Source organism: Canis lupus, chromosome 20, assembly GCF_048164855.1.
Source record: "Canis lupus baileyi chromosome 20, mCanLup2.hap1, whole genome shotgun sequence".
Taxonomy (NCBI): Eukaryota; Metazoa; Chordata; class Mammalia; order Carnivora; family Canidae; genus Canis; species Canis lupus.
In genome coordinates this window covers 26,726,453-26,741,411 of record NC_132857.1, presented here as the reverse complement: position 1 = coordinate 26,741,411, position 14,959 = coordinate 26,726,453, and the positions used below count along the sequence as shown (strand labels likewise).

General features: G+C 38.8%; 1 long non-coding RNA gene across 2 annotated transcripts in view; it reads left to right on the top strand.

Annotated features, from left to right (window-relative positions):
- Nucleotides 1–14,090, top strand: part of LOC140612075 (uncharacterized) — a 72,261-nt gene extending 58,171 nt beyond the window's left edge. The window contains exons 3-4 of one of the 2 annotated variants that reach the window (XR_012013390.1): nt 4,261–4,570; nt 13,738–14,090. This is a non-coding gene — a long non-coding RNA (uncharacterized lncRNA). Of the gene's footprint in view, nt 1–4,260; nt 4,571–5,708; nt 5,920–13,737 lie in introns of those variants that run through there. The other variant, XR_012013391.1, reaches the window with a different exon arrangement.
- The last annotated feature ends 869 nt before the right edge of the window (nt 14,091–14,959 follow it).

The window sequence follows — 14,959 nt, the reverse complement described above, 5'->3', positions numbered from 1 at the left end:
CGAACTAGGGGTGGTGGAATGGGAGGAGGGCGGGGGTGGGGGTGAATGGGTGACAGGTTCTGAGGGGGGCACTTGACGGGATGAGCACTGGGTGTTATTCTGTATGTTGGCAAATTGAACACCAATAAAAAATAAGTTTATTATTAAAAAAAAGACTCTCACTGGGGATGAGGTGAAAGAAAGGACTGATTTTCAGTGTTGTAGTTTTTATTTTATTTTATTTATTTTACTTTATTTATTTATTCATGAGAGACACAGATAGAGGTGGGGGGCGCACAGACACAGGCAGAGGGAGAAGCAGGCTCCATTTCACGCAGGGAGCTTGACGTGGGACTCAATCCCGGGTCTCCAAGACCACACCCGGGACTGAAGGTGGCGCTAAGCCTCTGAGCCACCCAGCTTAATAGTGTTGTAGTTTCTGTATCATTCCTGTTCTTGAACTATCATTTAGAAGGAAGTTAGTAGAGGCAAGATCAAGAATGCAAATGTCATTCTAAATCGAAAAAAAATCGTGTTTTTTTTTTTGTTTGTTTTTGTTTTTTGCTAAGTTTCCTTTTTAAAAATTTTAGGCACAAGATACTCTTATTTTGATGTCTTTTCACCTTTGGCTACTGTATTTTCATTCTTCTTTCCCCTTATTACTATTTGTTGAAATGTCTATCTATACTTACATACTCCACTCCTTTTCCTCCCATATACACTCCTACTCACTGAAATACTTCCCAAAGGGGACTCTGGCTTTCTGTTTTTTTTTTTTTATTTTTTTTTTATTTTTTTTTTGAAGTTCAATTTGCCAACATATAGTATAGTATAACACCCAGTACTCATCCTGTCAAGTGCCCTCCTTATTGCCTGACACACAGTTACCCCATCCCCCTGCCCACTGCCCCTTCCACTACTTTGTATCTTTCCCAGAGTTAGAAGTCTCTCATGTTTTGTCACCCTCTCTAATTTTTCTCACCAATTTTCCCTCCTTTCCCTCATAATCCCTTTCACTATCTCTTATATTCCCCATATGAGTGAAATCATATGATGATTGTCCTTCTCCAATTGACTTACTTCACTCAGCATGATACCCTCCAGTTCCTGTTTGTTAATATGTGTCATGTCCTCTCCTCTGTCCTTAACCTACTTACTTTCATTCCATGTAAATGGGTCCTCATTTCTTCTTTACCTTCTTGACTCACCTCTTTGCACATCCCTCCACTGGCTGATCTTCAGCAATCATCCCCCAAAGATTGCTCCTACATTCTCATTTATGCACCTCCATACTCTCTCCTTGGAGAGAACACCAACACACCATTGCCTTTTTGTAGGTAGCTCTTCTACATTGAACTATTCCTCACCTACCTGCAGTGCTCATCCCTTCCCCAGTCTTCACTCCCTCCTGAGTTCACAGAGAGACACTTCCAGCCCTGTAGTGGTTAGATGGAACCATGTGACTAGTTCTGGGCAAAGTAATGTGAGCAAAAGTGACAGAGTTCACTATTGGGCCAAAGTATTTAAAATCCAAATTTTAAAAAATAAACTTTAAAAATTAAATAGTTTTAGATTTATAAACATTTGTGAAACTAGTACGGAGAGTTCCCGTATACTTCATATCTAGTTTCCCCTATTCTTAACATCATTCATTAGTATGGTACCTTTGTCACAGTTAATAAATCAATATTGACACATTATTATTAAGTAAAGCCCGTAGTTTATTCAGATTTTCTTAGTTTTTACCTAATGTCCTTTTTTCTGCTTCAGGAATTCATCCAGGATAAAATGTTAGATTTAGTCATGTTTCCTCAGATTCCTGTGGCTCTGACAGTTTCTCAGACTTTCCTTTAGTTTTCAATAATCTTGATAGTTTGAGAGGTACAAGTTACATATTTTGTAAAGAGTACCTCAATTAGGATTTATCTGATGATTTTCTCATGATGGAGTAGTATACTATGTCTGGGGAAGCGGATAGGATGGCATTTTCATCACACCATAACAAGAATACTTGCTATTAGCATCGCTCATAACTGTTGATGTTGGCCTTGGTCACCTGGTTGAGGTGGTGTCTCTCAGGTTTCCATCATTTTCCCTTCATTTCCATGCTGTACCCTTTGGGAGTAGGTCAGTATGTGCAGTCCATGTAAAGGAGTGGAGCATTATTCTTCACGTCCTTGAAGGCACACAGTCCAGTATTTTCCATGCTTTATTTTCCCCTGTTACTATGGGAAAGAAATTAAATTTTGTTGCACCATGACATTGAAGTTTATTTGTTATTACAGCAAATTTACTCAACCCTGATTAATACGCCAATTTTTCCGTCTGTCTGAATGGTTGTCCCAGTGGTACTTCCTACTCCCAACCTTCTGAAACAAATTTTGTCAAACTCTCCAGAAATTCTTCCAAACTTCCTTTTAAAAATAAATCACTATTATTCTGAATGTTCAGATTCAGAAGCTTAATATTTCTTTAGCCTACAGAAAATAGTCCAGAGTTTATAAAATAACTTCATGAATAATACATTTGTCTCATTCATATTCTGCATTAGTAGAAATTAGTTGTAACAAGCAACAGTAAATGTCTGTACAGATTAAGAAGAAAAGAAAGGCTGTTAGATAGCTCCTCACAAAGTCACCGGGAAAGATGGAGAACCAGGCTTCCAAAAGAAGCAGAAAATTAGGTGGGCTAGAAAACAGTGAACAAACTTAGGTTACAACTCTGAATAGAAGCCTGCCTGGACATTTGATGCCAACACTGGTGAATTTTGCAAACCTCCAGTGATACTCTGATGTCCATGCCACAGGCTCTGATAGATTCTTCACATCATGGTTGCCATGAGGAATGTTTTGGCTCTTCCAAACTTGCATCATTCCTGCAACCTTCAAAGACCCAGGTGAGAGCACTGGCAGAGCCAAGCCTGGGTCACATACCCACACTCAGTTTCTAGAGGATAGGCTGGGGATATATCTGATTCTGCCATCAGCCAAGAGCCACACATTTGAAATTCTCTGCACTATAGAGAGGAATATAGGAAATGACACATATCTGTCTGTACAATATTCACTTAACTGCTGAGGTTCTTGGGAATCAGGAGCTGCATACCAGCTCAAAGCTACATGGTTACTGGTAGACTTGACCTGAGATCTTGGGAGTCCAGAGCTAAAGTATTTTTATTTCAACCTTGGTTCTTTTCCCAGCATTCTTACCTTCCTTCCCCTCCCCCACCTCGATAGCCAAGCTCAGTTTAGGGTTCTTCTTACCTTCTATCTAAGACAATTCTATCTAGTTCTAAAAAAATCAGTGATTTTCCAATTACATAGTTAATAGAGTCAAAACACCTCCTGATGTTCACTAAGGTTCACAACCTGGCCCCACCCTCCATTCGCCTTCATCTTACTTCATTTTTCACTCTTTTTAAAGTGCAATTCCTTTCACCATGTACTGCCCACTGGGGATTTTTTTTAGAAATACAGATTTATGACTGACTCCTGGTCTGGATCAGAATATATGGTAAAGGAGCCTGAGCCCTGTAATGACAGCAGCATCTTAGATGATTCTTACTAAAATTGGTGAATCTGGACTTAGCTTGTAGTCATACCTAAACCATCCCTGTTGCTGAATGCCTTAAACCTTTATATCTCTAAACATTTGCTGTAACCTTAATCCAGAACACAGAGTGAAATGTCTATTTTTTTTCATTGTCTTTGACTTGAAATCACACCCATCCTTCCGAGCATACTCTCCATGCCAGCTCTCCTGTGAAACCTGCGATGCCCAGGTGAACTGAAGTTCTCTGAAAGCTCTTATTTGCGGTGGTCAGTGGTCTTTTTACCACTCCCCACCCCTTGCTCCTCTAATATCCACGTGGAGAGAAACTTTTCTTATTCGTCAGATTAGCCTATAATAATTGCTCAAAATGTTTTCTTTTTTTGGGGGGGGGGGAGGAGCGGAAGTGAACTGTATTGAAGTAGCTAGTGATGAGAACAAGGAACAAGTGCAGAAAGGTCTCCATGCCAGAGTGAAGCATAGTCCCTGCTTGTTAGTCCCAGCTCTTCTAAGATCACAAAGAAGTTAAATCACATAGCTGCATTTCACAACGGATGTGCAGCCTGTAGTGCTATCAGATCCTCTCCTGTTTTACCAGGAAAGTGAATACCAACCCCCCAATCACACTCACATATATACACCATGAGGCAGAGGAAACTTGTGGACATGTTGTCACTCTCTGCTTTGATTAACTACTTCATTTATGTGAATCTGAAACTATTTTTATTTTAGGTTTACATTTGTCATGTCTCCACTCCACCCACTCTATAAATAACCTGCCAGGGAGAACTTCTGCATCAAAAGCCAGCCCACTGCAATCACTTCCAGAGTGCTTCATCCCACACTTCAAATGAAAGCACAGATCTGCTAGGGCCTCCTTTTATGGAGTAGAGCCCACGAAGCTGAGCTGAGAACCCAGCTCAGAGGCACCCATCAGTGATGCAGTCCATAACGCTGGAACATAGATGGTCAGCTTCCCAAATTAGCCAAACCAAATGCTACTACACTTGGCATGGAAAAAAGGAGTGCCAGAAGTTCTCTGGTAAGTGTCGATTCCATGATGCCATGGTCTGCAATAAATACACAAGGTGAAAAGGCCAGTTCTGGATCTTAGTGATCTCCCAAGAGACATGCAGCATGGAGGAAAGACAGGCTTTAAAAACAAGTAGACCAAGAGACTGTTGGCGTGAGCAAGTGACTTAGCCTCTCTGAGCCTCAATTCTTCATTTATAAAGTGTAGAAACTGTCATCTTCATGGACATTGTGAAATTTTTAATATTTAATAATACTTATTTTTATTACTACTTAACAGATGAAAACAGAAATGTTCTGCTTTTAATTTGAAAGTACCTAGAACTGGAGGGTCTTATGCTGAGTGAAATAAGTCAGAGAAAGACAATTATTTTATGGTTTCACTCATATGTGGAATATAAGAAACAGCCCAGAGGATCAGAAGGGAATATAAGAAACAGCACAAAGGATCAGAAGGGAAAACTGAATGGGAAGTCATCAGAGAGGGAGAAAAACCATGAACTCTTTATTTTATTTTATTTTATTTTATTTTATTTTATTTTATTTTATTTTATTATTTTATTTTATTTATTTTATTATTTTATTTATTTTATTTTTTAAGCTTTTTAATTTATTTTCATTATTTTTTAATAATAAATTTATTTTTTACTGGTGTTCAATTTGCCAATATACAGAATAACACCCAGTGCTCATCCCGTCAAGTGCCCCCTCAGTGCCCCTCACCCAGTCACCCCCACCCCCCGCGCTCCTCCCCTTCCACCACCCCTAGTTCGTTTCCCAGAGTTAGGAGTCTTTATGTTCTGTCTCCCTTTTTGATATTTCCTACCCATTTCTTCTCCCTTCCCTTCTTAACTACAGAAAACAAACTGAGGGTTGGTGGAGGGGATGTTCGTAGGGGGATGAGGTAATTGGGTGATAGGTATTAAGGAGGCCATGTGATGTGATGAGCATTGAGTGTTATAGGTAACTGATAAATTATTGAACACTACATCTGAAACTAATGATGTACTATATGTTGGCTAATTTAAATTTAAATTGAATTTAAAATTTAAGATAATCTGGCAAAGATTTGAGAACCCCAGAGGACTTTTGATAGGCAGCCTCCAACTTCAAACACTTTTATATCCTTGTTTCCTCCTTTTCCATAGCTCTTCTTTTAGCTTCTGAAAATGATGAAGAAGTTGCTGTAATTATACACTTCGCTGAGGAATACTCTTGGCAATATACTGGCAGACATAATTCAAAGCCTCAAATATGAAAAGAGGAAGTAAATAGGTGGGAAAGGACTGCTAAGGATTGCCAGACATTGAGCTGAGCATATTAAGCAGCTATAGATGTGTGTGGCTCATGTAACAGTCCTAGCAGGTAATTTTTACCACCTTATTTCCAGATGAAGGCACTGAAGTCCCTTATGGCAACATTGTTGATAAATATTTTTTTCAAGTGTGTGCAAAGTATAGATGTATAAAAATCATAACTAGCACAAGAATAATATTGAAGGATGTGACAACTACTGGTGATGAGACCCTATATGAGATACTTTCAGTAAGGTTGTTGACCATAAGTGCTTCTGGATTCTGAGGGGAAGAGAAAACACTATGTACTTTGGAATCCAGAAGATACTCATGATGAGGGCTGATCTGAGCTGGCCTGAAGGCAGGTGCATATGGAGATAGGGCTTGATGGGGGTAGAGTGTGGAAATTCTGTGGTTCTATATCCCCTGCCTTATTTAATTTGATAGGTTCCCTGGAAGTAGAGCCAAAGATTTGGTTAGGCTTGGTTTGGAAGGTGGCCTCAGGAAGAGAGAATGCATGAGGAGAGAGGATATGAGGCTATTAGTGAGGTGGCTGCTAAGGGCTGCAGGAATGATTTTATTGGAAGCCCTGAGAAGCATACAGAATGCTTTCTGGAATCCACCACTTTGGAAGCCAAGACAAAAAGCACTAAAACCACTGGCCTGGTTCCCATTGAGTGAATGTAACCCTCAGTGTTAGTAGCCCCCTCCTTTGGACTCACTTCTCACCCTTCCAGAGAGCCCCTAAATCTTGAGAAGACTCTGGATACAAAGTGAAGGCAGTATAATTCAGGAAGTGAGTTTGAGCTCCCAGGGAGCCATTTACTACAGCTGTGTCTGAATTCAATGAGGCTCTGAGGCGTGTGACCGGGATACCACAGTGTCTGCCTAGTGATTTAACAGAAAAGTTAGCAATCCCTAAATAATTAAGATCAGCCTTCCACTTACTACTCAGTGCTTTCTATGGGGATGCCTGTCACACCCAGCAGAGCACCTGGAGAGTTGTTGACATTTGATAAATTGCTGTTGGACAAAGTCCTGTTGATGTCTCCCAGATTGTCATACAGAAAAAAAAAAGCAAAATATCCTTTATGATCCCAACAGACAGAACTAGGACAAATGAATTGTAGTTCCTCAAGGCAATTTTTTTCACCAAGAGATGGTTCAATGAAACAGCAAGTCCCATCTTTGCTGGGGAGGGACTCAAGCTGAGACTGTGTGACAGTCTGGCAAGGATGTTATGGGATAGCTTGCTGCAAAGAGGAAGGGGAAAGAGATGATTTATCAGGCCCCTCTGCCTATAAATATCTTAATTGTGAGTCAAAAGAACAAAAATCTTATAATGAAAGGCACATAATAAAATCAATAGTGGCTGGAACTCCATAGGAACAGCTGGTAAGCAAGCTCTGGTGATACAATAGCTATGGCAGATTGTGTGTTCTATTTTGAATTAACTATATTGCTCTCAGTTGAGGAATCTGCAGCTTTGTCCTACATCAAGAGAGGAAGATGAAGATGCTACTACTGCTAAGATGATGATGATGATGATGATGATGGTGGAAGGAAGGAAGGAAGGAAGGAAGGAAGGAAGGAAGGAAGGAAGGAAGGAAGGAAAGGAGGGAAAAGAGGCTCCTATACATGCACATGCCACAGCTTTGGGGGACCTCTGGGCTTTACATTACCCTAATACTTCTGCCTCAGTTTTTTCATCATGCTAATTCCAACTCCTTCCATGGTCAGCTCAAGTGTCACATCCTGGTGGCAGCCTCCGACAGTTATCCCTGAATGACTATACTCTTCTTTGGGCTCCTTTGTTCATTATATGCTGCTTGAAACCCACCACACACAATGTAGCTCAGACTACATTGCAGTATTTAGTAGATTTCTTGATTACCTACCTCATTCAGCTGTGAGCTTCCACAGATCAGAGACACAGCCTTATTTTTTCCTCTGTGTTCACAGGGCTTAAAAAAAGCCGTAAGACTCACTATTTGTAGAAAAAAATGAAAGAGTGGGGTAAACACTGCATTAAACTTCATGACCATTGAGCAGGAAAGGCACTCTTATCTCATTACATGCAGATGGGAAATTCTGCCCCAGAAGGTGAGCCCTCTCTACCCAGGTCCTATGGCTCTTCTATTGAGGTGGGGCTGTCTGCAGTCATCAGAAATTGTCTGGAACATCTGTCAGTGTCCTTGTAGGCAATCAACTCACAGAAAAACCAAGATGAGGGGAAGAGATTTTCCCTGAATATAGTCATCCCAGAGGCCTGTTAAGTTTCCATGCCCCATTCTATGGTAGAAGTTAATTGGTCCTTGCTAGCTCAGCCCATGGAGTGTGGCATGCACTGGCCATTGAGGGCAGCTGACTTTTGTCTGACAGAGCCAGACCCATCAGGGGACCATGGAGGCTAGTATCTGCATCAAAGACCTTACTGAGCATCCCTGTGTAGAGAAGCACCTGTGTTTCTCCTCCTCACCTGTGTAGCTCCTGTTGTTTCAGGCTAGAGGGGAGAAGAATGCTCCAGTCCATATAGAGGATATGTGCAGCCATGTCTTCCTTGATGACCCTGGACTCTGTCTTGGCATTCACTTGGAGACTATGGAAATTTGATTTAAATTTGATGCAGTATGTCACAGGGTGCAGAGTATCTAGAAAACTGTTTCCTCACAACTTAGGCAAACTAAGATAGGAAAGAAGACCTGGTTTCAAGCTTACATACCTGAGGTAAACCACCTCTCAACTCCTAAAACAAAGACACTATTCAACTTGTTAGGATCTGTTTTCTTAAGTGAGGACAACATTTACATCACAGAGTCAACCATAAGAATTAGAAATAATACACCAGTGCCTATCACACAGTAGATGCCAAATGAATGATAATTCCCGCTGTTACTTGGATATAGAACATAAACTTAAAAAAAAAAAGAACATAAACTTCATATGGGAGGTTAGCTGAAGTTATGTTCTATTGGCACATAAACATATACAAATTGCAATGTAGAAGTGGCACTTTGGGACTTCTGCCTCAAGCCAAGAAGAGTAACAGGGGCCAGTTTTATCCTTCCATGAAAAACAACAGCAACAAATGGACCAAATATACAAAGTAATGTTCAAGACCTAAGACACTAAGCAAAAGAGGACAGGAATCCATGGCAAATGCAAAACAAATGAGATAAGCCCTACAATCGTTCTAGTTTATTGCCTTGAAAGAGTTTCCAGGTGTGGGGGAGAAAGGAGGAAGGGAGATGGAGTGGAGAAATCTCCCTAAGATGAGGTGATATTTCTGTGAGTCCAGGGGGACCAAGCAGCTGGAGTTCATGGGGCAGTGTGTCATAGAAAGATATAACGATAGGTATGTGTTCCTGATTGCTTGATTATTCAGAAGGATGCTGATCCACATTTTCATGTGAGGAAACTAGTCAAGAACAGTGAAAGAAACACAAAGATGAGAGGACATAGTACCAGCAACCACCTAAGGAGTAATGTATGTTCCCACTGGCCAAATTAGAAATCATAATTCATCGGTCAGTGAGTAAGCACTCAAAAAGGTGGTGTCTTAGCCCTAGACAGCACTGCTCCAGTTCTGACAACTCTTAAAAACAGAGTAGATGGGCACTGAGGGGGGCACTTGATGGGATGAGCACTGGGTGTTAGTCTATATGTTAGCAAATTGAACACCAATAAAAAATAAATTTATAAAAAAAAACAGAGTAGAAAAGATCAAACTGTTTTCAAGTAACTTACACACACACACACGAACAGCAACAGTGACAGGAACACTAATAATTTTCACGTTTTTAGAATCCAAAAAAGTTAAATCTGTAATATCTGGTATCCAATAAAAAATTTCCCAGTATATAAACAATCAAGTAAATACAAACCTATAATAGTGACAAAAAAATTAATGAAGCAAAACTGACCTAGAACTAATACAGATATCAGAATTAACAGACAAGTTTACCAAGCAGTTATCATAATTGTATTTCATATGGTAAGAAGGTTAAGTATAGATATGGAAGATATTACAAATACCTAAATTAAATTTCTAGAAATTTCTAGTTTAAAAACTACAGTTAAAAATATGCCTACCCTATGACCCAGCAATTGCACTGCTGGGGATTTACCCCAAAGATACAAATGCAATGAAACGCCGGGACACCTGCACCCCGATGTTTATAGCAGCAATGGCCACGATACCCAAACTGTGGAAGGAGCCTCGATGTCCAACGAAAGAGGAATGGATAAAGAAGATGTGGTTTATGTATACAATGGAATATTACTCAGCTATTAGAAATGACAAATACCCACCATTTGCTTCAACGTGGATGCAACTGGAGGGTATTATGCTGAGTGAAGTAAGTCAGTCGGAGAAGGACAAACATTATATGTTCTCATTCATTTGGGGAATATAAATAATAGTGAAAGGGAATATAAGGGAAGGGAGAAGAAATGTGTGGGAAATATCAGAAAGGGAGACAGGACGTAAAGACTGCTAACTCTGGGAAACGAACGAGGGGTGGTAGAAGGGGAGGAGGGCGGGGGGTGGGAGTGAATGGGTGACGGGCATTGGGGGTTATTCTGTATGCTAGTAAATTGAACACCAGTAAAAAATAAATAAAAAAAAACTACAGTGTTTAAAATGAAAAATTGACTGAATGAGATTAATAGCATTAAATATGAAAGAAAAAAAGATTGTTGAACATGGAGAAATAATACTAGAAACTGCAAATTGAAACAAAATTTAAGAATATAAAAGATGAGCACCGTGTGTTATTCTGTATGTTGGTAAATTGAACACCAATAAAAAATAAATTTATTAAAAAAATAAAAATAAAATAGATCTTGAAAAAAATAAAAATAAATAAATCTAAAAAAAAAGAATATAAAAGATGTCAGTAATCTGGGAGACAGCTTCAAGCTCCCTAATATATGTGGAATTGAAGTCAGTGAAAGAGAAAAGGTATGTAATGTGTGATTGGAAAAAGGAAGGGATACATATTTAAAGGGAGAATGGTTGAAATTTTTCCAAATTCGATAAACTATTTCAACCCTTATATCCAAGATCAATAAACCCCAAGAACATGAAAACTAAACTGCACGAAGGCACATCATAATTTGATTCCTTATAACCAGCAATGAAAAACAGCAACTGGTGGTGGGGGGTGGGGAAAGACACCTTATCAGCAGAGAAAAAAAATACTAAGGTTAGCAGTAGATTCCTCATTGAGAGTTATGCAATCAAGAAGACAGGTCTTTATCTTTTTTCTTTTTCATGTTTTTATTTAAACTCCAGTTAGTTAATGTACAGTAATATTAGTTTTAGATGTACAATATAGTGATTTATGACTTACATACAACACCCAGTGCTCGTCACAAATGTCCTCCTTAATTCGCATCTCCTATTTAACCCATCTTCCACCTATCTCCCCTCCAGAAACTTTAACTTTGTTCTCTATAGTTATTAATCTATTTTCTGCTTTGCCTTTATCTTCCCCCCACACTCATCTGCTTTATTAAATTCCACATGAGTGAAATCATGATATTTGTCTTTCTGTGACTTATTTCACTTAGTAACTCCATCTATCTCTTTGCCAGTGGCAAGATTTCATTCTTTTTAAAGACAGAGTAATAATCCATTTTATTTATATATCACATCTTCTTTATCCATTTATCTGTTTATCAGACAGTGAACATTTAGGCTCTTTTCATAGTTTGACTATTGTTGATAATGCATGTATTCCTTCAAATCAGTGTTTTAATATTTTTTGTGTAAAGAACTAGTAATATAATTTCTGAATCATGGAGTAGTTCTATTTTTAACTTTTTGAGGAAATCTCCATACTATTTTCCAGAGTGGCTGCACCAGTTTGCATTACCACCAAGAGTATGAGAGGATCCTCCTTTCTCTGCATTCTTGCCAACACCTGTTGATTCCTGTGTTGTTAATTTTAGCAATTCTGATTGGTGTGAGATGATATCTCATTATAGTTTCAATTTGATTTGTATTTCCCTTATCAATGATTTCTATGTGTCTGTTAGCCATATGTATTTATTCTTTGGAAGAATGATGTCTATTCATGTATTCTGCTTATTTTTTAACTGGATTATTTGTGGGTTTTGGGTGTTGAGTTTGTTAAGTTTTGTATAGATTTTGGATACTCTTTGTGAGACATGTCATTTGCAAATATCTCCTCCCACTCCATAGGTTGCCTTTTAGTGTATTTTTTCCTTCTCTGTACAGAAGCTTTTTTTCTTGATGTAGTTCCAATAGTTTGTTTTTTTCTTTTGTTTCCCTTGCCCCAGGAGACGTATCTAGTAAGAAGTTGCTATGGCTGATGTCAAAGAGGTTACTGGCTTGTTCTTCTCTAGGATTTTGATGATTTCCTATTTCACATTTTGGTCTTTCATCCATTTTTAATTTATTTTTATATATGGTATAAAAAAGTGGTCCAAGTTCATTCTCTTGAACGTTGTTTTCCAGCATTTCCAACACCATTTGTTGAAGAAAATGTCTTTTTTCCCTCAATGGATATTGTCTCCTGCTTTATCAAAGATTAGTTGACCATATAGTTATGGATTCATTTCTGAGTCTTCTGTTCCATTGTTCTGTGTGTCTGTTACTGTGTCAGTACCATATGATCTCGTTCACTACAGCTTTGTGATATAACTTGAAGTCTAGCTTTACTTTTCTTTTTCAAGATTGCTTTGACACTTCGGGGTCTTTTGTGGTCCCATATAAGTTTTAGGATTGTTTGTTCTAAAAGAAGATGTATCTTTAAATAATTAAGTGCTTAGCAAAGATATCTTGTAAAAATTAACATAAAATAAAAACTTTTTCAGATACATGCAGCCAAAAAGTATCCATTAGCAGTAGCTACTACATAGGAAATGTTCAGATAAGCCTTTCGGGTAGAAGGGAAACATACTAGAAAAGCGCATAACTCTCTACACAAAGATTAAGAACACTGGAAGTAGTAACTACATGAGTAAAAGTATGAGATTCTTTTCCTGCTTTTTAAATCTCTTTAAAAGATAACTGTTAAAATAAAAATAATATCCATGCATTTTGGGGTAAGCGATATATGTAAAAGTAAAATGCATCACAAAAGTAGCACAAAGTCCAGGTGAGAGGAATCAAGATGCACTCTTGGTTACCACACATGAAATGTTACAATATTACTTAATGGTAGACCATGATGGAGTGAAGATTTATACTATAATCCCTAAAACAACTGTTAAAGAACAGAATAAGGAATTATATATAGCTGATGAGCCAAAAAGCAAGATAATATGGAATCACAAAAATATTAAATCCAAAAGAAAGCAGAAAAAGAAGGAAAAGTGAGTCAAAAACAAAAATAGAAAATAAAAATAGATGTGGCAAAAATAAAAACAATGCAGCATGCTAGATTTAAAGCTAAACAAATCAGCAATCACATTAAATGGGGGTGTCCATGTACCCCAATTAAAAGGCAGAAGTGGGTATTGGAATTAAGACTCAACTACATGCTACTTATAGCTGACAGGAATAAGTCAAAAGAAATATATAAGCAAAGATATGATATGCTGATACCAAAAGGAATAAATCAGGAATGGCTCACTCTGGGTTTTGTATTAATATTCTTCATCCTGCTTCTTTGGTGGAATGCTGCCCAGCACTCCAGGCCCAGTTTCATGCTTCAAGAAACTTGTCCAAGAAAGTCGTCCTGAAGACTTAGATCATCCCATACTCCCCTTGTCCTGCTTGCCTACCCTTAGGTGTACACTTTTCAAGCTTTGCTGAAGTTGCCCCTACCATGATTTGTGTAGGTCCACAACAGTTTAAAATACTCCAGCCTGTAGCTGACATAACTCACCTTGATGTTTTATCCCATTCTAGAACCTCCAGGCCCCTACTTTGATCTTGCCACCATCACCAATTCACAATGGATCTCCATGCCAGGGCTTCATCTGCATTCATCATATGAAGTTCACTCCCTCTCCAATCATGCAGCCAAGATCTCTGTAGCTATGTTTTTCCTAGTTTCTACTAATTTGCAAGTTTCCATGTACTGTACCCATTTTCTGACCTAGCTCTGGCCCATGTCACTTATCAAAGTTAGTAGCTTGTTTGCATCTCCAAACCCTGGGACCTGGTGATCTTTGCCTGGACACATTGCTATCTCCTTTGGGGTATTAAATGTGCTTCACCCCAGGCACATACCAAATGGGGCCCTATTACTGTCTAGCCAAATAAAGGAAGATAAAATTACAGTCCTGAGAATAGTGCTCATATTGAACTATGATAGAAGACAAAGTAATTTATTATGGCTACTGCCCCAGGGCTTGTAAAAATATTCTCTCTGTGGGTGTGTTTCTGCCATTGTAGGTCTCTAAGGTGTGTGCAGGCAGAAAAGATAGTAAGTCCCAAGGGAAAAATTCATCAAAAGATATATATCCATATTGAAGGAAAATGCAGGAAACTGGTTCTCTTGTGTAGGAGAAAATTAGCATATAGATACAGAGTCTCAGGTATGAGCAATTTATCCCCCTAACACAGGCTAAATGCCACAGGTGAGGACCAGAGTAAGGCACAGTAAAGCAACCAGGCTTAAACCGACTTGAGGGGTAAGAGTGTAGGAATTGCTAGCTAGTGGAATATGCTTGCCAAGAATGGCCAAACCCAGGAATTGTCCTGCCCCTTCATGCTATCCTAAGATATTTGCTTGTGGACTTCCAATTAGGCCCCCATGTATATGGAGGAAGCTTCTCATATCCTGGAATTAGTGTTTTGGTACTGGTAGATACAAATAGAGCAGGTCCTGGTGCTGGTCATCAGTCACTCGGGAGTTTATTGAAAAAAAGATTCTGAGAATCAAAATCGTCATAGATGGGGGCAAGGAAAACTTCCTTTTCACAAGCCTCACACGTACATCTGATAACCACCAAACTGGCTGAGATTAGAGTTAGAAGCCATGGAGCCAATGTTATTTAAGTCAAATTCACATTCTTGTGCTGGTCCAGCTAGGGTAGACAAATAACTCTAATAATGAAGTATTTGATCATTTTCCTCTTACATGCAGATCACTGAGGTAAAAAGTCTACATGAAGCAGGAACATGA